The sequence below is a fragment of the Macaca fascicularis genome, chromosome 11, assembly GCF_037993035.2.
Source record: "Macaca fascicularis isolate 582-1 chromosome 11, T2T-MFA8v1.1".
Taxonomy (NCBI): domain Eukaryota; kingdom Metazoa; phylum Chordata; class Mammalia; order Primates; family Cercopithecidae; genus Macaca; species Macaca fascicularis.
In genome coordinates, this window is record NC_088385.1 from 119,660,223 (window position 1) to 119,684,611 (window position 24,389).

General features: G+C 43.6%; 1 protein-coding gene across 18 annotated transcripts in view; it reads left to right on the top strand.

Moving 5' to 3' along the window:
- RPH3A (rabphilin 3A) overlaps positions 1-24,389 on the top strand; it is a 335,220-nt gene that overhangs the window by 157,066 nt on the left and 153,765 nt on the right. For 2 of the 18 annotated variants that reach the window (XM_045366006.3, XM_074007942.1), the window contains one exon: positions 8,912-9,026. The exons of 15 other annotated variants lie outside the window; for them this stretch is intronic. The gene's annotated coding sequence lies outside the window, so the exon portion shown is untranslated. Of the gene's footprint in view, positions 1-8,911; positions 9,027-9,558; positions 9,710-24,389 lie in introns of all 18 variants that reach the window. One more of the 18 variants, XM_065524840.2, reaches the window with a different exon arrangement.

Below are 24,389 nucleotides of genomic sequence, written 5' to 3' on the forward strand. Positions count from 1 at the left end.
GAATGCCAGTGATTTCTGGCAATCACCAGAAGCCAGCAGGGAAGGATGGAACAGATCCTTCCCTTACAGCTCTCAGAAGGAAGCAACCTGGCCGACACCTTGATCTTGGAATTCTAGCTTCCGATTGTGAGACAATGCATTTCTGTTGTGTAAGCCCCCCAGCCTGTGGTAGGGTGATCCTGCAGCCCGAGGAGACCAATGCACTGGTTGAGGTCAACATGGAGAGGCACCATCAGACTTGCTGTCCAGCTGCAGGGAGTGCACTTGACCGAAGGTCTCCAGCTGTCAGCTCCCTCAGGGGTAGCCTCAGCTGCAGAAAGCCACTTGCCCAACGTCATGCCTTTCTCTGGGAAGTCAGTCTCTGCATCTGAGCCAGGTAGGGATATGGTATAAAGGCTTGGCCGTGTCAGCTCAATGCAGGAAAACTTCTAGGGACCGTATTTGCTCCAGAGCTTCCCATGGGGTTGGCCGAGGCTGTGCAAGGCCAGTGCTTCCAACATCTCTCTCCACCCAGTCCTGCTTCCTCCTTGTTCCTTTTATAAGTGTCGATCCCTAGGAAACAGTTTGCACCCCAAACTCTATTTCAGTGCCTGCTTTTGAAGATCCCCAAGTAGTGACATGGGGCTTTAACTTTCTCATCCATAACCCGTGAAAATACCTGGCCAAGACCTTCACATTTTGTGGGCAGTTAACCAACGTGAATGGAAGCAGGCTCTCTGGCCATTTCCGTCCCTATGCCACTGAAGAAGGAAACAAGAGCCATTGAAAGAGCTTCTGATGCCACGGAGCAAAGAACATCCCAGGAAATGAGGCCAGCCCTGGCCATTGTTCCAGGGCTGGCTTACAGGGCACACTGGAGGCTCAGATCTCTGCCATTTACCAGCTTTTGTAGGCTGCTACAGCCTCCCTGGTGACTGACTGAACAGAAAGGGGGACACTGCACTGCTATGAAATTCTCTGCAATTTCCTATAAGAAAATAGCTGAGCCGTGTTCCAGAGGGATCCTCTCTAGGAGCTCTGTGTTAGAGTTGGCTGTGTGTTGAGATGCTAAATATTGTGGATAGGAGGAGAATGAAGTGTTTTACAGTATGAAAGGTGGGAAGTTCTAAGTTCTATAGTTCATTTCATTTTATGGTGTGTGCGTGTGTGAATCAGAGAAAGAGAGAGAGGGAGAAAGAGAGGCAGGAGAAAGAGGGAGAGAAGAATAAGTCAATGAATACATGTATAAGTTTCTATTCTCTGTCTTTTTGAAGATTCAATATGTGGTATGTTAGGCAGTCCAAAAGTGACAATCATTTTATATATCCTTCAATGCATGCTAATAAATGCCAATCCACAAAATATATGACCTGTTATGCAGCTTTTGAGCCTCGATAAATGTCCAGCTCTCTATTTCTATTAAATTTAGAGGAAATGCCTGTCTTCTAAAAGCTTAATCACCTGTGAATGCCTTTGGGAGACTTCGTAACAAATGGCAAATCAGAATAAGGTTTCTTAATTTCCTTTATTCCAATCTGCTCTGTTGAAGAGACCCTCAACAGCCTCCTGGGTTTTTCCTGGCCTGTGCAGTTTGTGCCATCTTGCCCTTCCTCTCACTTCTAATTTAGCAGTTTCAGATACTAGTATCATGTCAAACCCATTTGGGGGATTTCTCCCTTGATGGCTTTCTAATTAAATCTTCTACAAAAATGACATTTAATTATGGAGGCAGGTGTTTTGTTTTTCTTTTTTGGTCCCAAAGACAGCAAATATTTCAATCAAATTGGTTCAGTCCTTATACATTTTTCTCTCTCTTTCTCTTGCCCAGTGAGATGCCCCGCTTCCCCCAAAAATCCATAAAGAAGCTACGTAAATTGTGTGTTTTCTTGATTCTTTTAACAGGCTTTCAGTGGGCTGGGAAGTCTCGGGCTCATTTCTCAGGTTCCAGCTTCGATCAGATAACTATGTTTGATTAAACATCCTTTTAAACTCATTATCAGCTCAGCAATGACTTCTTTCAAAATGACCTTTCTGGCGATCTAATCGCAAACAAGCGTTTCTGGAAGCATGAACTTTAGAGTTCTCTGATTGGTGTTCTTGGTTCGTGCTGGATCCCGTGGAGGCTCCTCAGAGTGATGCCCAAGGGAAAAGCTGGGTTCTGGGGTGTCAAGCAGCTCTCTATTACCTTGGCTACTTCTGAGAGCTGGACTCAGTTTAGAGACTCCGTTTGGAGGTGGAGGATGGAAACACTCATTTCCAAAGATTTAGAATCTTAGGCTTTGAAGTCCAGCACACTTGGGCTGGCATCCCCACTCTCCATTTGCTAGCCATGTGATCTTTTGGGCCTCTTATTTCTTACCTGTAACATGGGATTAATAATTCCTACCTTCTAGGACTGTAGTGAGAATTTGATGAGTCCATGCATGTGAATGCTCTGGGCACCCTCGTTAATGCAGCCTGGGTTCCCCAAGAAATGGCTTTGTGGGGAGATGAGCATGCAGGATGTTTAATAAAGAGAGCTCTTGGGATCCAACCCAGTGGGAAGGAGATGAAGGGAGCAGAATAAGGTAGTGGGAGACATTGAGCTGCAATGGCAGTCCAGTCATTGCTTCAGCTGACCCCACAGAGCGCCCTGGAGCTAGAATGGCCCTCGAGGGGTGTCCTGAGTTGGTTCAAGATGGTTGGGTCTGTATACTCAGCGTCCGTTGAGTACCTGGGAGGTGTGTGGCTTTGGGTAAGGTGGCTCTGCAGTTGACGTAGTGTGCTCTTCCATGAAGGTGGATCTAGAGTGTGTAACTGCAACCATCAAAACCCTCAGTAGATGTTGGCTATTGCTGTCATTAAGAAGATTAAAAGGAAATTGGACTTTGGGAATGTTTTTCTCTTCTGTAAGATGCAGACTACTGTCTGATTTCAATATTGCATTACAGTTATCAATTTAGTCATTCATTTCACAAATATGCCTCAAGCTGCTCCTGCAATGAGCTGGGCACCGTGCTAGGCTCTGAGACACCTCCCCTGGCACTCAAGCGTCTCATGTTTGAGATAAGAACCTCAGGCTCTGCAAGTTTCAAGCATGAGCCTGTGCTACAGACACGGAAACAAGCTCCAAATGCACCTGCACAGATTTGCACACACACCCGTACACACACACCTGCACACATATCTACACATACACACAACTGAACACATACTTTCACACACCTGCACAAACACCCACACACACTCCTGTGCATATACACCCATACTGGCACACACATATCTGCACACACATACTCACACCAGCATCATACACACATACAACATTAAGAGTTGGTTGTGGGGTGTGTTAGGCCTTCTTGGAAGCAGACACAGAGTTAGGGGTGCAAGAGGCTTACTGGGGGTTAATGCCTGTGAAAGATAAAGGGGTTGAAGCAGGAGTGTGCAGGGGAAGCCTTCAGCTCATGATGCAGGCTTGAAGTCTTGGCCCACCCAACAGGGAGCTCCCATCAAAAGACAGCAATGAAGAAGCCTCAAATTGGGCAGAAGTGACAAGGTCTTAGTACCCCTGCCATGCCCAGTCATTGGCTGGGGCTACCTGAAAAGAAGGTGGTCTTGGCTCAAATGCTGCAGCAGATCCTGAAGGTTCTCTTTGCAATGGAAGGAAATTCTTTTCTAAAGGAAGATAGAAGCAGCACTTCTCTGTGGCTGCCACATGAGGATTAAAGACAAGCGGATGTGCAAACAAGAACCCAGCACAGAGTGGACACGGCAGATGCAGGGAAGGATCTGTATGACTTTTCATTCCCTTCTACCTTTTTCTCATGTAGTTTCATAATTTCTAGCAAAGAATAGGAGAGTGTAGAAGGTCATGCAGTTTTAGGTGGCTCTGGTAACAATAATATTATTACTATATTAATCTATTGAACGTTTATTAAGTGCCAACCACTGTACTAAGCAATTCACATCTGTGGTCTCTACACAGCTCTTTGAATTAGATACCTTATTATTCCCATTATACAAATGAAGAAAACAAGGTCCAAAGGGGGAAGTCACTTGCCCAAATACAGTCATGAGCTGCATAACGATGTTTTGGTCAATGATGGACCTCATATATGATGGTGGTACCATAAAATTGTACTACCATATTTTTAGTGTACCTTTTCTATGCTTAGATAAGTTTAGACACACAATTGCTTACCATTGTGTTACAATTGCCTACAGTGTTCAGTACAATAACATGCTGTACAGGTTTATAGCCTGAAAGCAATAGGCTCTACCCTATAGCCTAAGTGTGTAGTAGGCTATACCTCTAAGTTTGTGTGAATACACTCTATGATGTTTGCACAATGACCAAATTGCCTAAGAGTACATTTCTCGGAACACATCCCCATCATTACAGGACATATGACTATACATGGTGAATATCAATCCAAGTGTTACTGGAAAGGGGTCCTGATCCAGACCCCAAGAGAGGGTTCTTGGACCTTGCTTAAGAAACAATTAAGGGTGAGTCCATAAAGTGAAAGCAAGTTTATTAAGAAAGTAAAGGAGTAAAGAATGGCTACTCCATAGGCGGAGCAGTAGCTTGGGCTGCTGGACTAAGGATATTTACTTCTTGATCATATGCTAAACAAGGGATGGATTATTCATGAGTTTTCTGGGAAAGGGGTGAGGAATTCCCAGAACTGAGGCTTCCTCTCCTTTTCAGGCCATATAGGGTATCTTCCTGATGTTGCCATGGCATCTATAAACTGTCATGACGCTGGTGGGAGTGTCTTTTAGTATGCTAATCCATTATAATTAGTGTATAATGAACAGTGAGGACGACCAGAGGTCCCTTTTGTCACCATCTTGGTTTTGGTGGGTTTTAGCTGACTTCTTTACTGTATGCTGTTTTATCAGCAAGGACTTCGTGACCTGTATCTTGTGTTGACCTATCTCATCCTGTGACTCAGAATGCTTAACCTCCTGGGAATGCAGCTCAGTAGGTCTCAACCTTATTTTACCCAGCCCCTATTCAAGATGGAGTCACTCTGGTTCAAACACCTCTGACACAAGCTCCCAAACCAAAACTCTTCTCTGACTGCCATTTGCAGTCCTGGGTGTCACAGAGCAGAGATAACAGCCTCAGGAAAATTGCCCAAGAAAGAAACACGATTTGAGAGCATAGTATCGATTATCCTGGCTGACAGCAAAAATGGCCACCGGCCGGATTCGCTGAGAGGTAAACTCTGGGAAGCTGTAAGGCTTGTAAATTCCACTGGGACCCTAAAGCACTTTGCAGAGAAGTCAATAGAAACAAAAGGAAAAGGCATGGAGAGATGTCAGGGACAGAACCTTAGAAACTTAATTTTGAGTGTGTGAGCCTCTAAGAACTCAAATTAGGTCATCTTCTTACCTCCCTAGTTAAACCTAGCAGAAAAAGCCTCCCCAGATAAAAATGGCTAGAAATGCCTCAGGGCAGAGGTTTGGAAACTTGCTGTGCTCTTGCCTGCTGGAGTTAAGATTTCGTCACTGCCATATCAGCGGAGGCTAATTGTTTTTTGAATCTGTGCCTGGCCGAGTCTGGGATGCAGAATGACGCTTTGCACTTGGGCCTGCCAGAGTTAGGCACCAGAATTTAGGATTCACTAGATGCTGGGACAGAGATGGTGTGGAGCAGCCTGGCTTCATGGTGTCCTGACCTTGGTGTTCCCCACCTCCCCACAAGCCTTTCTTCAGTTCTGACCTGCTATTGTCCATTCTGCTCAAATACCTTAAGTGGCTCCTCATTGCTTAGAGGATGAAATGTAGACTGCTTCCTGGGACCCACTGGGATCTATTCCCACCCTACTTTATTACTCATGCTACACGGTTCCCATTTGAGATTGTTCCCGTTGTTCCCTGGGAGGACATCCTGAGACATGTTCTCTAAACGTGCCTTGCCCTTTACTTTCTTCTTGACTTTGCATAGGCTGTTCCCTCTGCCTGGAATGCTTTTCCCCCTCTTATAAACCCCTACACATCCTTAAAAGCCCAGCTCAAATTTGTCTTGACTTTGACTCATTTACAGCGCGGTTTCTCAACCTTACCACGTTTTGGACACTTCTCGGTTGTGGGAGCTTTCCTGGGCATTGTAAGCTGTTGTGTATCATCCCTGGCCTCTATCCACTAGATTCTAGTAGCACTACCCCCACCAATTGTGACAACTGAAAGTACCTCCAGACATTGCCCAATGTCCCTGAGGGACAAAACCGCCTCCGTTTGAGAACGATTGCTTAGTCAGTGTTTAGCAGCTTCTTCTATGTTTACCTGACACCTTGTCCGGGGAATCTTGTCTCACTGTGTTATACTTATTTGTTTCCTGACTATCCCCTTACTGGACCAAAAGCCCCTTCAGGCTGGGACTTTGTCTTCTTCAGCATCTTGCATTGGCCTGGCACATAGTAAGTGCTGCATAAATATTTGGTGAACACATGGAGAAATGAGACATGGAGTATGAGCACTGCAGCTGTCTAGAAATGTGCAATTTCATAAAGCCAAGGGCAATTAACAACCCTTGGGATAAGAACAGTGACCACCTCATGGGACTGTGCGTATTAAATGCCTTAAAGATTTAAAGCTGTCAGAATAGGGCTGACACATACTAGGTGCTTAATATATGTTAGCTACTCTTGTTATTGTTATTTTTCTCCCTCTGGGGCTCTCTCTTTCAGAAAGGCTTGCAATTTGAGGGTCACAAATGGCAGGCAGACATGGATAGGTGGACATAGTGGGGGAATCTCTCTTGAGGCTCAACGTATGTAAATTTAGGCTACTTAAAAAAAAAGTACTCCTGGCCGGGCACAGTGGCTCATACCTGTAACCCCAGCACGTTGAGAGGCCAAGACGGGAGGATCACTTGAGCCCAGGAGTTCAAGACCAGCCTGGGCAATATAGTGAGACCCAGTCTCTACAAAAATTACAAAAATTATCTGGGCATGGTGATGCACACTTGAGATCCTAGCTACTCAGGAGGCTGAGGTGGAAGGATGGCTTGAGCCTGGGAGGTGGAGGTTGCAGTGAGCTGAGATTGTGCCACTGCACTCCTGCACATTTAAGACAGGGCTCATAAAAAAAAAAAAAAAGCTACTTCTTTATAAAGTGAGTTGTTTATAGATATTATGCTAAGGGATGAATATACAGACATAGTGGATGATATTGAGGACTCTGGACCAGACTGCTTGAGTCCATGGCTCACTTAGCCTCAGTTTCCCCACTTGTAAAATGGGGATAATAATAATATGTGCCTCATAGGGTTATTATGAAAGTGGAATGAATTCATGTATATAAAACAACACGTAGTAAGACTCTATGCGTCTATCACCATCATTATTATTATTATTTTTAGATGTATTCTTGAATGATAGCTCCCAAAGGGATCTTCCCCAAAGAGAATGTGGAATATTCGAGGACTGTTTGGATAGCATAGACATGCCGTGACTTTCCATTTCAATCCCGGGCAGACATGGCTAGTTGATCCTGCAGTTTTTTTCCCCTCTGAGCCATAGACTCCTCCTCCAGGCAGCCACCACTAATCGATTACGGTATGAATGCTGTATGCATCATTATCCTTAGGGATTGCCATTAAGTATAGACCCAGGGTTAAGGATGCGAATAAGAGTTTCCCTGGACCGAATCCAACAGCTGGAGAAAGACAGAGCCTAAATCCAAATAGAGAGCTACTTAAAGTGTGGTCCGTGGACTGGTGCTGGTCCATAAACTGTTGCTGATCTGTGAGGAGCTAAGTATCAAAATTGTTATTAATGTCTTAGTTTCCTGAGGCTGCTTTAACAAGTTACCACGAACTGTGTGGCTTAAAACAACAGAAATGTATTCTTACAGTTCTGAAGTCTGAAATGGAGCAACAGTGAGGGCCGTGCTCCCTCTGAGACTTTGGATGAAGTCTTTCCTGGTCTCTTCCAGCTTCTGTTGGTTCCCAGCAATCCTTGGCATTGCTTGCCTTGTAGCTTTGCCTCAAATCTCTGCCTCCATCATCACATGGCCTTCTCCCTTGTGTATATCTCTGTGTCTTCATTCCTCTTCTTTTTTAGTTAGTTAATTAATTTTTTTTTTTTTAGAGACAGGGTCTTGCTCTGTCACCCAGGCTGGAATACAGCAGTGTGATCTCAGCTCACTACAGCCTCAACTTCTAGGCTCAAGTGATCCTCCCACCTCAGCCTCCCGAGTAGTGGGGACTATAGGCATGCACACTCTTTCCTTTTCTTGTAAGGACACACATTTTTGGGTTTATGGCCCACCCTGACCCAGTATGTCCTCATCTTAACTAATGACATCTGCAGATACCTTATTTCCAAATAAGGTCACATTCTGAAATCCCTGGTGGACATGCATTTTGCAGGGGGTACTACTTAACCCACTAAGGGAGTAAGCACTTTCTAGACCACATTTTGAGTAACATTTAGATGGTTCTATTCTCTGTCACTTCCACTGCATGGGTGTAGAAGGGGGCGGGAAGGGTCCCCTAGAAGGTGAGTAGTGGTGTTTGTTGTTTGGGGAGCTGCACTACCTCCAGCTCAATCAAAAAGAGCAGATGACTCACCGGATGGTTTTGTGCTGAACAAATTAAACCCGTCCCATCACAGCAGAGCAGTTCAGCCAACTCCATGCTGAACTTGTGCCCATATCATACATTTCATAATCCTAATTGTGGCTTGCATTTCCCTGATGCCTTCCAAACCAAAGGCTCATAACAGATCTGCAAGCCCTGGGAGTTGGGTTTGTTTGCCTAGGTATTTGGTTTTCTCTCTTTTTTCCCCTAATGAATAATTTTCTAATGAAAGCAAAGTAGGGTTGCAGTATGAGGTAAATGCATGCACTAAGGAGAACAGGCCAGAATAAACAGACTTTGCAGGATCTCCAGGTATTCCTTCCCAGGGAGCAGCTTGTAACTGTTAATGAACTTGGATAGGTTTGCTTGAAAGCCAAGAGGCCTCTGAGAGAATGCCCAGGACAGCTTTGAAGATGTGACTGAGGAATTCATTTCTTCTCTGCCAACCCTGCCTCCTCAAGAGGACACCCAGCTTGTAAGTGAAGTGGTAATTCTGTGAGTTAAATGAGAAATCTGTAGGTTACATAATGTTGTTGATGGCAATGGTAGGAATTTGGTCTATTTTTTTTTTTTTTTAACACCTGCATGAACTCAACTGCTCTCTAAATTTTAGATCAACTTTGTGAAGTGTGTAATTCTATCCTCCATTTTCCAGTGAAGGAAACTGAGGTTCAGGGAGGTGAGGTCATTTGCTTAAAGTCACACGAGGAGCCAGCACCTGAACTGGGGTTGGAACTCATGCCTGTGGGAACTCATGCCCTTATGCCTGCCCTTAACAGGGAACGTTGCCCAGAATCTGAGAAGGTCATCTGGCCTCCCCTATTTCCACGTGGAATGACAGGTGTCACCTTGAGGAAATTTACAGTTGGATGTTATGTTCTTCCATGAAAGGAGCTGTGGTTTATTTGGTTTTGGATTAGACCTGGGTTCAAATTCTGGCTAAGGCACTTACCAGCTGTCCTGGTCTTGGCCTTATTTATCTGTCCTCTGTTCTTTTCTGATTACAGGGGACACATCCCTGCAGCCCACATATTCCACACTTCTTTGTCACCTGGCTTCCTGCTGGGTTTGTCCAATGGGAAGCAATGGCATTACAGGAGAAGGCAGAAGGAAGGAAAGACCAAGGAATTTCTCCCCCTCCCTCTCTGCCTCTGGAAGGTTTGTTGACTCCTCCAAGTTTCCAGCTTCTACTGGGTGACACTGGCCCCAAGGCTCTAGGAAGCCTACCTTCTCCCTTCATCCCCCAAGCCTTCGGCAGTAACCACTTTCTGCTGTTGCTAGTCTCTGGGTGGCCTCACCCTCCTCGATAGTCTCAGCTCCCTCCTTACCCATGTAACCAATCCCCTGCATTAAATTCTCTCTGTCGTAAATACTTGAAACAGTTTTGGATTTCTTGATTTGATTTTGACAGAGACACCAGCTAAGTGACTGCTTCTTTTAGACTTGATTTCCCTATCTGTAAAAAGGGGATAATAATAGTACCTTCCACCGAAGGTATTTGTGAGGATCAAATGAGTTAATTTTAGTTAAACTCTTGGCTCAGTTTCTGGCATATAATAAAAAGTTTTCCCAGCTTGGAGACCTTAGGCATGCATTTCCCGCAATAATTTAAGCAGCATAATGAATTCTATAGTTAGCCAGAGAGCTTTATTTTGTTTCACTTTTTTGAAAAGTGTTGGTTCTGGGTATGCATATTAATGAATATCACCAGAAAAATACACTCCAGTGACTAAGCCTGGGAGCTTAGTCTAACAGCTTTTGCCCTTCTCTCTTCCTCCTCTCTTTCACCTCAAGGAGTGGGCAAGCCAGCACCTTTTCTCAGCACCATGCATAGCCAAGTGGATGCAGAGAAAATGCTGAACTTTCAGAATTTCTTGAGGCTCCTGAAAGCCTGTGTGTCATCATGAAACAGAAGCTCATCTTATAAATCTGTCTTTCATAGAAGCTTACTGATGCCAAATGTCAACATATCAGATTGTTGGCTAATTTTAGCCTTCTCAATGTCTTGCAGACATGTAATTAACACCACAGTTCAGCAGCCATTCAGGCGCTGAGTTCCATTTTGCATCATTATTTTTGAGACCTTGGCCATTAGTGTTAAGGTTCAAAGTCTGAAAGTGCCATCTACATGTGGGATGTCTCCTGTTCCTCCACACCTCCACTTGTCTGTCACTTTAAAATCAGAATCAAAATGGTCCAAGCTCCCATTTCACGTTTGTAGGATGTCCAGTGCCTTCTTGGGTATATCTGGGAATCTCAGAGGGCTTTTGCACTCCCAGTCACTTCTCGTGTGGAATTCTAGATGGGTCCATGTGGTGTGTGGTGTCTTGCCTCCTGAAGCTGTTGTCTCCTCTTCATCTTACTTTAAACATCGCCCACCCCATGCCTCAGAACATCCCCAGATGTTCTGGCAACTTATGTGTAGCAGGCTTTTACTGAAGGCTTGAAAATGGCTGATCTGGACCACGGCTCAAGACAAAACAGAAAACAAGTTAAAATGGAATAGTCAACGTTGTACATTTCCTTAGCCTCTCCCACCATAGGAATTTTCTCATCAATTGCCTTTCCTCCTGGGCTCCCCTGTGCTGCCATATGGCTGGGGCTTTTCACTTCCTCCAGCTCTCTTATCTCAGCTTCTCTCATTTTGGATTACTCCTTAATCTTGTCTAGTGACCCATCAATCTCCAGACTCCAAATTCACACTACTTTTGTATAGAGGGTAAAAAACAATTTTGTTTTCTCCCTCCTATTAGAATTCCATGTAGACATGGAGCCGTCTTTGTTTAGAAGACTGCTTTAGTGAGAGTTTGGGGAGAGAGTGAGCTTTCGACCCTCATGTCACAGGTCTCACTCCAAAGCTTCAGTGGAAGGGGATAGAGCTGGGAGGACAAGAGAGGCCTCAGAAAGTTGGAGAGAGAGCTGTGTGAGATCAAGTAGCAAATGTAAAAAGCCATGTCTGCTCATTTCTGCTTGCTAGCCTAATGTCAGAAACCTCTGACTCTGTGATGACATCCAACTCTCTGGAAACATGTGTTGAAGACAAAAGAGGATACATCACACAGCACCCCCCATGTCTTTTGCCTGAGTCACTAGATTCCTTAAAAGATAAGTGACTCTACTCCTTGCCTTTTCCTACACATAAGATTTCATCTTATGGGGTTAGCGATTGTGCCTCTATAATCTATAACCAGATGTACTGTTACATCCAACTTGGATGTGATTTTGCACGTACTAAACCTCTACCACCTGTATATAAGCAGTGGGCTAATATACTGTACCAGAGCAGTCTGATAGAGCTCTCTAAAGGACCATTCCCTGGCTATAGGCTTCCTTAAGTCCACAGCCCTCAGTAAGACTTCTGAATAAAGCTAACTTTAATTCTTTAAAAGCTTGATTTTTTTCTCTAGTTGACACCTGTGAGAGTTGAAAGTCCAAGTGAAATCCCAGTAGAAATTTTGGGATTGGTGATGTTTACAGTGTCCACTAGCAGTTGTTCATGTTACCGTGATATATATCTCTTCTTTGGGCTCCCTGTGGAATATTCAGTTAAAGAGGGCATCATTAAGGCATTCTTGCTGTGGGTAGATTCTTCTGGGAAATTGGAGAGGAAATGTTGTATATGAAGTTCATGTATCTGAAGAAATCTCTACAGCAGCAGGAACCAGGGTACTGAGAGGGCCATGGGGAAATCAGCTTTTGAGACATGAGGAAATGTAGGGACAAGAATGTTCTGGAATGTGCAGATATTTAGGAGTTGAGCTTTGGGACTTCATTAGGCAGTGAGATTGATGAAAGCTAAGGTCCCAGCAGGAAACAGTTGGCATTCTCAGACTGGGTTATCTGAGGAGAATTTAACTCAGGGCTGTTTTCAAAACAATGAGTAGAGTCCAGGGAAACCAACAAGAAAGAGTGGAGAATCCTGGGGTTGTTGTCAGTGCTGGGGGAGAAGGTCAGGTTTATTGCTGGGTAAATGCTGCACCTGACATCCCAGCATGGTGAGGACCAAAAGATCTTGGGGTGGCACATGGCTTGTGTATTAGCTTCTTATGGCTGCTGTAATAAATTACTACACACTTAGTCACTTGAACTAATACATATGTATTATCGTCTTATAACTGTGAAGGTCAGCAGTCCAGAATGGGCCTTCTAGGGCTAAAATCAAGGTGTTGGCAGGGCTGTGTTCCTCCTGGAAGCTCTAGGGGAGGAGAATTTGCTTCCCTGCCTTTTCCAGCTTCTAGTGGCTGCACATATTCCTCAGCTCCTGGTCCCCCAGCAATCCTATCCCTCCAACCTTTTGCTTCTGCCATCCCATGTCCTACTTCGTCTTCTGTGGTCAAATCTCCCTCTGCCTCTGTCTTATTCAGACACTTGTGATTACACTTAAAGTTGCCTCCAGATAACAGAGAATCATCTCCACATCTTGACCTCTTGCAAACCACATCTTGCAAGGTCTCTTTGACCAGGCAAGGTAACATAGTCACAGGTTCTGGGGATTAGGATGTGGACCTCTTGGGGGTGGGCGAGGAGGAGCAGCAGTATTTTGCCTACCACAGCGTGGAACACTCCAGGCTCCACATTTATTCACCTTGGTTCCCACAGGCAGACCAAACCACATCACCTTTGCTGCAGGAACGACTCTAGCTGTGCCACTGGGTATCATGCATCCCACCTGCAATATTAGTTTCCTATCAGAGAGATGCAGGGGTTTCTCCGTAGAGACTACACTTGGAGAAACCCAGCTCCACACTGTCTGGTGTTGCTCACTCTGCAAGCATGTCTGCTCCCTGGCTACTGTGTAAGCTGCTAACAACAAAGCCAACAAACTATTCTCTGTATCCTCCCAGCAGCCTCATGGGGACTCGCACATGGTAGGTGTTCGGTAAATGTTGTGGCTCATCAGTCTGCTTACGGGGCTGTTTTGAGTAGTTGGGCTGGATGAAGTACATCCTGAATAGGAGTTTAGGGTTTGTTTTTTTTTCCCCTCCTCAAAGGCAATAGGGAGTCACTGAAGGTGTTAAGTAAGAGCATGACAAGATTTGTGGCAAGAAATGGGAAAAGATTTGATGTTCCAGTAAGAGGAGGCTTTGGGCAAATATGTGGAGACAGGAATTTTAAAAATACAGGTTTGGGGACTGCTAAGATTTCATGGGGTGATGTGGGGAAGATTTTCTTCTGATTTGCCTCCATCAACACTTTTTAATTGTGTGCACACACACTTTCACCCTCAGGCTCTGAGCCTGATTATCTTTGTAACCCCCACAGTGTAGCACTGGCCTGGCACATAGTAGGCGTTAATTAAAATTTTGGTGAGTCATACTGAACTTGGCAAGCCACTTGACCTTGACTGTTCCAGGCTTCAGTTTTCTTTCTTTCTTTCCTTCTTTTTTTTCAAGACAGAGTCTTACTCTGTCGCCCAGGCTGGAATGCAGTGGTGCGATCTCAGCTCACTGAAACCTCTGTCTCCTAGGTTCAAGCAATTCTCCTGCCCCAGCCTCCCGAGTAGCTGGGATTACAGGCGCCTGCTACCATGCCTGGCTAATTTTTGTATTTTTAGTAGAGACAGGGTTTCACCATGTGGGCCTGGCTGGTCTCAAACTCCTGACCTCAAGTGATCCACCCGCCTTGGCCTCCCAAAGTACCACCACACCCCCCCAGGCTTCAGTTTTCTATTTGTAAAACAAAAGAGTGAGACTAGAGCCCTCACAACTCTGACTCCGCAGTATTTAAAATCCTGCTTCTTTTCATGGACAGCATTTATCTGGAGACTCATATTTGGGAGGGGAGTTGGGCTGGAAAACTCTGAGGATTTCCACAACTCTGGGACTTTGAGATTTATAGCTGCTTCTAACATTTATCAAGAATTTATGTGTGCCAGAGACTATTCTCAGGCCTTGCAGGGGGTCATCTCATCAAATCTTTGCAAGAATCCTATAAAGAAAGGCACTATTAGCCCCATTCTACAGATGAGGAAACTGACGCTCAGAGAGTCAAGGGGCTTGACAAGGTCGCACAGTCAGGGGAGACAGAGCTGGGATTTGAACACAGTTCCCTGACTCCAGAAACCAGCCTTTACTCTGTGCTCTGATGTTTGGATTCTTCTTCCAGTTTTGTTTTGTTTTGTTTTAACCTCTAAACACCTCAAGCGTGTGTATCCCAGGAAGAAAGACATTCTCTTACATTGCCACAGTTCAGTTTTCAAAAGCAGGGAATTTACCATCTCTCCAACGTTATCATCTAATCCACAGCTTATTTTCAAAGTGTTTCAACTGTCCCAGTAATCTTCTCTTTATTCTCTGTCCAAGATCTAATCCAGGATTGTGCATTGTATTGAGTTGTCATGTCTTCTTAACATTTCCTCTGGAGCAATTCTCGGCCTTTCTTTGTTTCTTGACTTTGACATCTTTGAAGCTTCCAGGCCCTCAATGTGAGCTTCCCTGATCCTTCCCTGTGTTTAGATTCAGGTTGTGCATTTTTGGCAGGGATGATGCAGAAATGATCTGAATTCTCCCTGGTGCATTGTATCTGGAGGCACCTGCTATTGGTTTGTCTTATTCCTGGTGAAGTTGATCACTTATGGTTAATAGGTTTTGCCACTGTAAAGATACAGTTTCCCCCTTTGTAATGAATAAGTGATTTGTGGGGAGATACTTTGAGACTAATAAATATATTGCTGTTCATCACACTTTCATTCATTAGTTTTAGCATCCTTTGAGGGTTTTCTAACTCCATCATTCCTTTTGCAGTTCTTAGTTGGCTTAGAGCTTCTCTTCTTCCCACCCTCCAATGATTCATTTTATTCACATTTATGTATATTGACAGGGACTCATGGAGCCGTTACAATCCATGCAAGCTGATCTCCCACTGGCTGTTTTTGCCAGGTGAGCTATTGCTTCATCATTTGTTCCCAGTGTGAATTCAGCTCATCTTATCATTTGAAAATCCAAAGGCTTCAACTGCCTGGAAATCTTCAGTTTTAGCTAGAAAGGAGCAAAATCACAGATGTCTGCCCTAAGGAGGAGGGAGAGGAGTGAGTGTTCAGGGAGTCTGACTGCTCACTCCATCCCCATCTAGCTCATCTTCCAGCAATGGCCATCCTCCAGCAATGGGGTGCACCGCAGGGTCAGGGGAGGTGGCCTCCAATTCTGTGGTTTCCTGGTGGTGGTCATTTCTATATGTCAGTCTCTCTCCTTCCTCTGTTTGTGGTTGTGGAACTGTAGATGCCTCTTTAAGAGGCAGGAGCGTTTATGAGCTTCCCCAGAGAAATCCAGGAAGGTCATTTAAGACTCATCTTGCAGTTTTCTCTTCTTAAAGAGTGAATTCAGACGAGGTTAAGTCCCCTTGCAACCTGTTCTTCCTTGTCATAGTACTATGTGTGTTTAACATCTTTTTTCTTTCCCTCCCTCTCTTCCTCCCCCTTTCCTTTTTACCTTCTTTCATCCCTCCCTCGTTTCCTTTGGCAAATGCTCTTGAACACCTACTATGCATTCATCCACGAACAAGACAAACACAACTTGTTCTCAAGCTCTCCTGTAGCAAACATACATTAAACAATGTCGCAATTAAATGCATGATCACACACTTTGATAAGTGCTGCCACAGAATGTCAGAGGAAGAATGTAGAGGCTCATGTGACAAATGAAGAAGCAAAGGCACAGACTCCACAGCCACCACCCAGAGTCAGGGAAGGTGTAGAAGCCAGACCTCCCAATACCCACCCTGCCCTCCATCACTCAACCCAAGCCCTACATGTTGAGGGAGCAAACCTCACCGTGATCTCAGCTAAGCCAAGCATAAGGCTGCTCTCAGGCTAATTAACGATGCCCTTCTTGTATAGGAAGAATTGCTGGGAGTTGTAGGAGAGCAAATATTTACCTTCTCCACCAACCAAAGAGTCAGCTTAACTAAAATGCGAACATCTGTCTCTTGTGTAAAGTAAGACCTGCGCGGGTGTAGGATCAGAGGAAGGTGGCTCTGTAAGACCTGTCTCCTTCTCTGCCAGATCTTTCAGCTCTGCTCTCTGTCTATGTCTGTCTTGGGTCTGTCTCTGGCAGTTTCTTTGCCTCGTGTTCTCTGTGTCTCTGTTTCTGCCAGTCAGCTGCCTCTGTCTCAGTCTCTCTCTGTCTCACCTCTCTCCCCACGTCTTTCCCCAGCTTCCCATTCTGTATCCCAGCCAGGATCAATTCCTTGAAGTGTCCCTGGGATGCCACCTTCTTCCACCCTCCCAGCCATTGCAGGTGTTCTTCTGCTTTCTGGGAGCGGTGGTGTCTGTGCCCCCTTCCCAAATTTCTGCCTATGTTATTCATCCTTTAGGTCTGAGTTTAAATGTCACCTTATACTTTGAGAATCCTAAACTCCACAAGGGCAATGATTTTTGTTTTTTTTTTTCACTGCTTGCTATGGTCTGCAGGTTTGTGTCCTCTCCTTCCTCCCACCTACCATACCACTCCCCACCCCAAATTCCTGTGTTGAAATTCTAACTTTCAAGGTTATGGTGTTAGGTAGTGGGACCTTTGGGAGGTGGTTAGATCATGGGCTGGAGCCCTCATGAGTGGGATTAGTGCTCTTATGAAAGAGGCCCGAGAGAGACCCCTTGCCGTTCCACCATGTGAGGACACAGTGAAAAAACGGCCATTTATGAACCAGGAAGTGGGTCCTCATCAGACATCAAACCTGCTGGTGCTTTGATCTTGGACTTTCCAGCCTCCAGAACTATAAGAAATAAATTTCTGTTATTTTTAAAGCTCTTATGGCAGCCTAAACAGACTGAGACACTGCTGTATCCCTAGTGCCTTTTCATGAGATTTCTATGACTATAACTTATTTGCTCATTGAATTAATTGCATCTAGAACAGTGCCTGGCACATAGCAAGTGCTCAGTCAATATTTGTTGAATGAATAAGTAAATGAATCAATAGTAGGTCTGTTCTGATCTCCCTCCATCTGGGTCTGTGCCTCCATAGCACCCTACCCTACCACTGTCATAGTTCTTATCTCTGTTGTAATCACTTAGTTGTGGCTTAGGCTGCTGTAACAAGACCTCAACAACAATCCGAAGGCATCAGGAATAAAGAAGTTTATTTCTTTTATGTGAAACAGTCCAGGGTGACTGCTCCAGGTCAACAAGTGGTCCTTACAGTTATTCATGGACCCATTGGCCTGGGCTGACAGCAGCTCTGCCATCCTCAACACCTGGCAGGCGGGAGCCGCTTCTTGCAGCAGACATTAAAGAGCATAGAGAAGCAGCTGGATTTTGGGGGCCAACCTGGAAGACACACACAGGCCTTCAACTCACATTCTGATGGAGACAGGTGGCTCCGTCTAACTTCAAGGAAGGCTGGGAAATGCAGTCCAGCGTGTGCCCTGGAAGAAGGGGAGAAAAGACTTGCTGGGCAGTTGGCAGCCTCTGCCACATCTAGATGCCTGTCTGAATTGCTCACTGGACTGTAAGTCCTATGAGGGCAGAGAACATGTCTGTGCAGTCATCCTTGTGTCTCTAGCGCCTGATGCACAGCCTGACTCATTATAGATCCGTAGTTCCCAGATGTGTATGGCTATAAATTGGAATCATGTGGAATATTTAAAACATCCTAATGTTTGGCTTCCACCATCACCTCACTCCCCCACTTTTTTTTTTTTTTTTTTTTTTTGAGATAGCACTTTGCTCTGTTGCCCAGGCAGAAGTGCAATGTTGCAATCATAGCTCACAGCAGCCTTAAACTCATGGACTCAAGGGATCCTCCTGCTTCAGCCTCCTGAGTAGCTAGGACTACTGGCACATGCAACCATGCTTAGCTAATTTTAAAATTTTTTGTAGAGATGGGGGTCTTACTATATTGCTCAGGCTGGTCTTGAACTGCTGGCCTCAAGTGATCCTCACACCTTGGCATCTCAAAGTGTTGGGATGACAGGTATGAGCCACCATGCCTGGCTTGCTCCCACTCTTGAACATTCTTGTATAATTGCTATGGTGTGGGACTTCGGCATTGGGATTTTTAAGCTTCCTAGATGGTCCTAATATGTAGAAAGATTTAGGGACCACTGCCATTGACCCTGAATAAATGAATACATGCATGCATGAATGACCAGATGTGCCAACAGATGTTGACATACTGTGCCAGAGGCTACAGACTAATATTTTGGTAGATGACATGTTTTGTTTGCCTTCTATGGGGCTTAATTTTTTTTAATTATGCCAATTCCCAAGATGTAAAAGCTGGAACATGCCATATCATACTTCGGACTTTTGGTCTCTCTTGAAAAATCAGATGATTTGGCAACACTGGGATCCTCGAGGATGTTCTCATGTTCTTCTTTATGTTTACTGCCCATCCCTTCACCCATTTGTGGCCTACCTGGAAGCTGAAAGGCATTTGTATATGATTCTATCATCTGAGTAACCTTCTGTGCATTATCTCAAGAATTTCAGCTTTTTCTAGAGTCAGGCTCCTTTGAGAGAGAGAAGGTGGTGTGTTGTCAAGTCCATTCTAGGCTGGGCACTTTTCCTGCCTCTGCCTTCAATCCATTTGATCCAACAGCCCCCAGCCCAGCCCACTGGAAACAGAAATAGATTCTGTTGATTTCATCAGTGTTCTTGGATGTGGGCAGACAATGTAGTGGGATGAGCTCTGAACCAGAAGTCAGGGTGTGGGGTGCTTCCCTGGGCTTGCATTAGCTCAGTAATCTTAGAGATAGGACATTTTCCCTTCCCAACTCTCATCTGTAAAAGGAGGCAATTGAACTCAGTCATCTTTCAGTTCCCTTTCTACTCTCTGTCTCTCAGAATTACGTCCCATTTTAAAGATCCAGTGTTTTCTCTTTTGAAAAGGGTCATTTCTGAGGTAGAAATCTGCTTGGTTTATGATTTGGTTTATTCGTCCCTGAAATAAAGCTACTGACATGTCTTTTCCTGATAGAAATCAGCCATTTGCCAATGCTGCATCCAGCCATGCAAAGCTATACGGCAATTAATTGAATCAGTAAATAAATTATTGTCATACAAATCCCATTAACAGGTGAGAAAGGAGAGATTACATCTTTTAGAAGAGAGCTTAAACATTAATGTCTGACATCTTTTAAAGAAGAGTTTCTTTTTTATCTCTCTACCAGACTAATAGTTTGTTTATAGCAAATGCTCCCAGAAAGAGATATATTAAAAACTCTGATTCACCATGGGCTGAATTAGAGTTCTCTCTCTCTCTCTTTTTTTTTTTAAGGAACCTCACCAAGGAGTCCAGATGTCTGTATCTGCAGGACAGTGTCTCCATGGGATGCTTAATAATGCATTCCTGTCTGGTCACTGTTGAGGTAGTTGTGCATGCAAAGTGGTTTCTGAAGGAAGGGGGCCTCCTTTCTCCTTCACACTGAAGGTGAAGGAGATAGCTTGGAGGTAGATATGGTTCTCTCGTCAGCAGGGAGAGCCACTGTGTGAACATCTATTATAAGCCTCACAGCACTGCAATTTTATCTTTGTAGAATGTGCCCAAAGTAGACAAAGGCCATGAGTAATAATGTAGTGGATTTTGTAGTTGTCTCACTGTCTTAGTTTGGGTTCCTACAAAATAGACCCCGAAGTCAGAGATCCAAGTGTAAGTGGTTTATTGGGAATGTGGTCCCAGGAAACACTAGGCGGGGAGTGGGGACATAAGAAAGTAAGAGAAGGGAGACAAATAGGGTGAGTCACCAACCCAGTTACTACTGAGGACAACTGGAACTTAATCCCACTGGGCAAACCTGAGAGCCACTGTAGAAAATGCACCTCAGTTGTTCCATCTAAGGAGTGAGGGAACTGGGGTATTTATACACCTACTCTATCATCATTGGTTGAAGGTTGCTCCTAGGTAAGTTAATTTCCTGATACTTCTCCTTGACATGAGTGACAGTAGAGAAGCCAGTAGGATGCACTGCAATGGTAAGGCCCAAGAGATAGGTGGTGCATAAGAGAGGATACTGCTATGCCCAATAGCCAACTCCCCTCTTGATACATGCCTTAATTTTTGTTCCACATGTTTCCTATTTAGCTTTTGGAGGATGATAAATCTACCTTCACTCCAGGATCTAGGTCTAAACTAATTGTTATAATCCTACCCCTGGCCACAGTTATGGGTTCAGGGGGAGCATATGGACAAGTTAGGCCAATGAGGAGCTCATTCTTCTGAGATGGCATCCAAAGTCAGCCTTCTCTCCCCTTGTCTGGACCTGGGGAATTAAAGCCCAGAGCCTTGGGAGTTGTTGGGGACCATCTTGAAACCATGGAGAGACAGATGGAAGATGAAACCAGCACCACAGAAGCCAGGGAAAAGAAACAAAACCTGAATGCTGGTCTCACCAGTGAGCTGCTGAAATCAAGTCATCCTTGACACGTGGCCTTCCTTAGGACTTTTGGTTATTTGAGCCAATGAATCACTTTATTATTTAACCCTGTTGTTGAGTTTTCTGTTGCTTGTAAATGCACACTCCCTACATGATTCACACACACATGCTCAGCTTGGGCGAGGGAGGTGAAGTGAGGATGTGGGCTTCATCATGTGATGTTGGTGGGATAATGAAATGACAGAACTATTCTGGAAGCCATATGCATAGCAGGCAGCAAAGTGCTGTGATTGTGAGTTTGCCTTTTGGAAGCAGACAGATCCGACTTTTGTTCTTGGTTCTGCTGGTTTGTAGTTGTGTGATGTTGAAAGGTTACATACCTCTTTTAGCCTCAGTTTACCCATCTATAAAATGAAGGATAATAAAAATACCAGCCTTATAGTATTGTTCAGAGGTAAAGGATTACAAGGCCTAGCATGAAGTCCATGCTCAACATATATTAATACTAGTTATTATTCCCTTTATGGAGAGACAAGGTGGTCACAAGGATCAAAAGCCTTAAGAATGTGCATAAGAGTCAGATAAATGCCTAAAAATCTATGTATGAGGCCGGGCATGGTGGCTCATGTCTGTAATCCCAACACTTTGGGAGGCTGAGGCAGGAGGACTGCTTGAGCCCAGGAGTTTGAACCAGCCTAGGCAACATAGTAAGACCCTGTTCCTATTTTTTAAAAAAAGTTTTTAAATAAAAATATATGTATGAGAATTTTGTTTGTACCAATGTTTAAATTGGCAAAAAATTGGAAGCAACATAAATCTTTAACCAATTATGGTACGACTATAGTTTAATAACTGGGGTTATTAAAATGATGACATGTATTGTAATATTATTGTCATGCAAAGATGCTTTTTACATATTGTAAGACAAAATCAATAAATTTAAATTTAAAGCAGTACATAAAGATTAGTGTTGCTTTTGTAAGATTGGGTATATACCCCAATGTTAAGATTTGCTCCCTTTGGGGATAGGATGTGGTGTTAGGGGTAAGTTTCAAGCCTTTCTTTTCATGTTATTTAGGTATTTAATTATACAACGAGCACATATGACCTTTGTAATCAGAAAATGCCAATTTTTTATATTTTCAAAACACAAACGAGGTCCAATTCTCCTGACTTGCTAAATTATTAAATGCCCCTCATTTTCCTAAACATAAGATGTGTTTTCACTATTTCCCACAAATGGTATGGCTCACAGAAAGGATTTTTTCGTAACCTTTATTTGTTTCTTGTTACTAGTAATATGTGTCCCTAACAAAAAATTCAATTATAGAAACTTATTACTTAGTTCCTGCATCTTCCACCCTCACCCTGTTACTCACTCCTAAATTCAAAATGTGTGTATTTTTAGCTTTTCAATGCATAAACTTATCTCCTGTGTTTATTTTCTATGTATATGCTAATACATATCTCTTGTATGTCTTCTGTTCAAAACCACAATCATTGGTAAGCCACTTCTTTGACTTAACCTTTCAACAAAACATAAATATTGCATTATATAAGCAGGCAAGTCTTCTTTTTTTTTTTTTGAGAAGGAAAGTCTCAATTTCAAAAAATAATTTTAAAAAATTTGCTTCTTCAAATCAATAACTAGAATGTATACATGTATTTTTCTATTAACATATAATCCATATAAGTAAAAAATACACAGGTTACCAAGTACAGAATTTGATGAGTTTTGATAAATACATATTTTTTAAAAACATAGGACCATGCTATATAGACTTCCTTGCAACTTGCTTTTTTCATTTTGCAATATATCTTCAGCCTCTTTCCTCATCTATCCCATTCTTTTAATAGCTGTACAAGTTCCCATCATTGAGAATGTATGATCATTTATTTCCCCAACTCCCTTTAGATGAACATTTGGGTGGTGTCAAGTTTTTTTTTTTTTTTTTTTTTTTGCTGTTATAAACAGTGCAGTGAATATCCTTGTACATCTATCTTTGTGCCCTTGTGGGATAATTTTTCATAGGTGGATTGTTATTGATGTCTAAGCACGATCGATTCAGACTGTTTCTTGTGGAATGCTCAAGAGATGTAATCTCTGTTCTCAGAAGGGCCCCAGCTAGACAAACAAACACAATTCCACTCCTGCTTTTCCATTATGGCCCTGACCTCAGCTTTCATGTCAACCCCTCCCAAAGATGAAGGATTCTGGCAGAGCCCACTTCATTAATCCCCAAGTTTCAAATTTTGTACCCAGGTCAAATCTTATCCATTCAATCAGGGCAACTTTGGAGTTTGCATTCATCAAAGGAATGCCAGCTCCGTGCTGGGCTCTTTTGGGCTCTGAGATACTCTTTTGGGTTATGCGGTACACACGGGGGAGGCAACAAATAAGGAAACAAGTAATGCAGAAAACTGAAGTGAGCCAATTCCTGAAGCCCCACCTGGCTAACCGCAGAGGGTGATGGGTGCTGATCTCAGATGCCCTACTTTGCAAATAGTCCTACCAGCTCTAACTGGAAATGGGGGAAATTTCTCTCTGGTGAAAAATAAAGTATTATTCCTGTTTCTTGCCTGATCTGCAGAGAAATATGCTCCTTTCTCTTGTTAGACCCAGGAAAGTCCTAAGATTGATGATTTCACAGAAATAAGTCCCAGATTTTTCAGAGGCAACAAAGAATAGTGAAAAGAGCAAGGTCTGGGGGTTAGAAAGATGTAAGTTTGAATCCTAGTTATGATTGGCTGGACAATGGCCCTCCAAAGATGTCTATGCCCTAATTTCTGGAACCTGTGAATATGTTATCTTATGTGGCAGAAGGTACTTTGAAGATGCAATAAAGTTAAAGGTTTTGAGGTGGGAAGATTATCATGGATTACAATGATGTTTATATAGGAGAGGCAGGAGGGTCAGAGTTCGCAGCAGGAGAAGTGACAATGGCAAGAGAGGCCACAGTTATGTTCCACCATGAGTCAAGGTGTGTAGGCATCCTTTAGAAGCTGGAAAAGTCATGGAAATGATTCTCCCCTAGAGCCCGCAGAAGGAGCGCAGCACTGACAATCCATTTGACTTCTGACTGTCAGAACTGTAGGATAATAAATCTGTGTTGTCTTAAGTCACCAAGTTTGTGGTAATTTGTTATAGTAGAAGTAGGATATTAATTCAGCAGCCTGTCCACTTACTGCTCTGTGACTCTAGACACGCTCTTAACTGCTTTGAGCCTCAGTTTATCATCTGTAAAATGAACACCCTCTTCTCTGTGTGTGTGTTTTTAAACAACTGGAAATAAAACATCTAAAGCACCTGCCTTAGTTCCTGTAGCATAATAGGTGCCAAGCAAATAAACAGAAGGCATTCTTATTATTGTATTATTGATAATTTAATTCCTCTACAGCATAAAAGATTGAAGACCTAAGAACACAAACCATGAACCAATGACAAAATAGAACTAGAGATTTATATTCAATGAAAAAAATAAGTAAGGGTAGAAATTTGGTTCAAGGAAAAGACCACATGTGTAGGCAA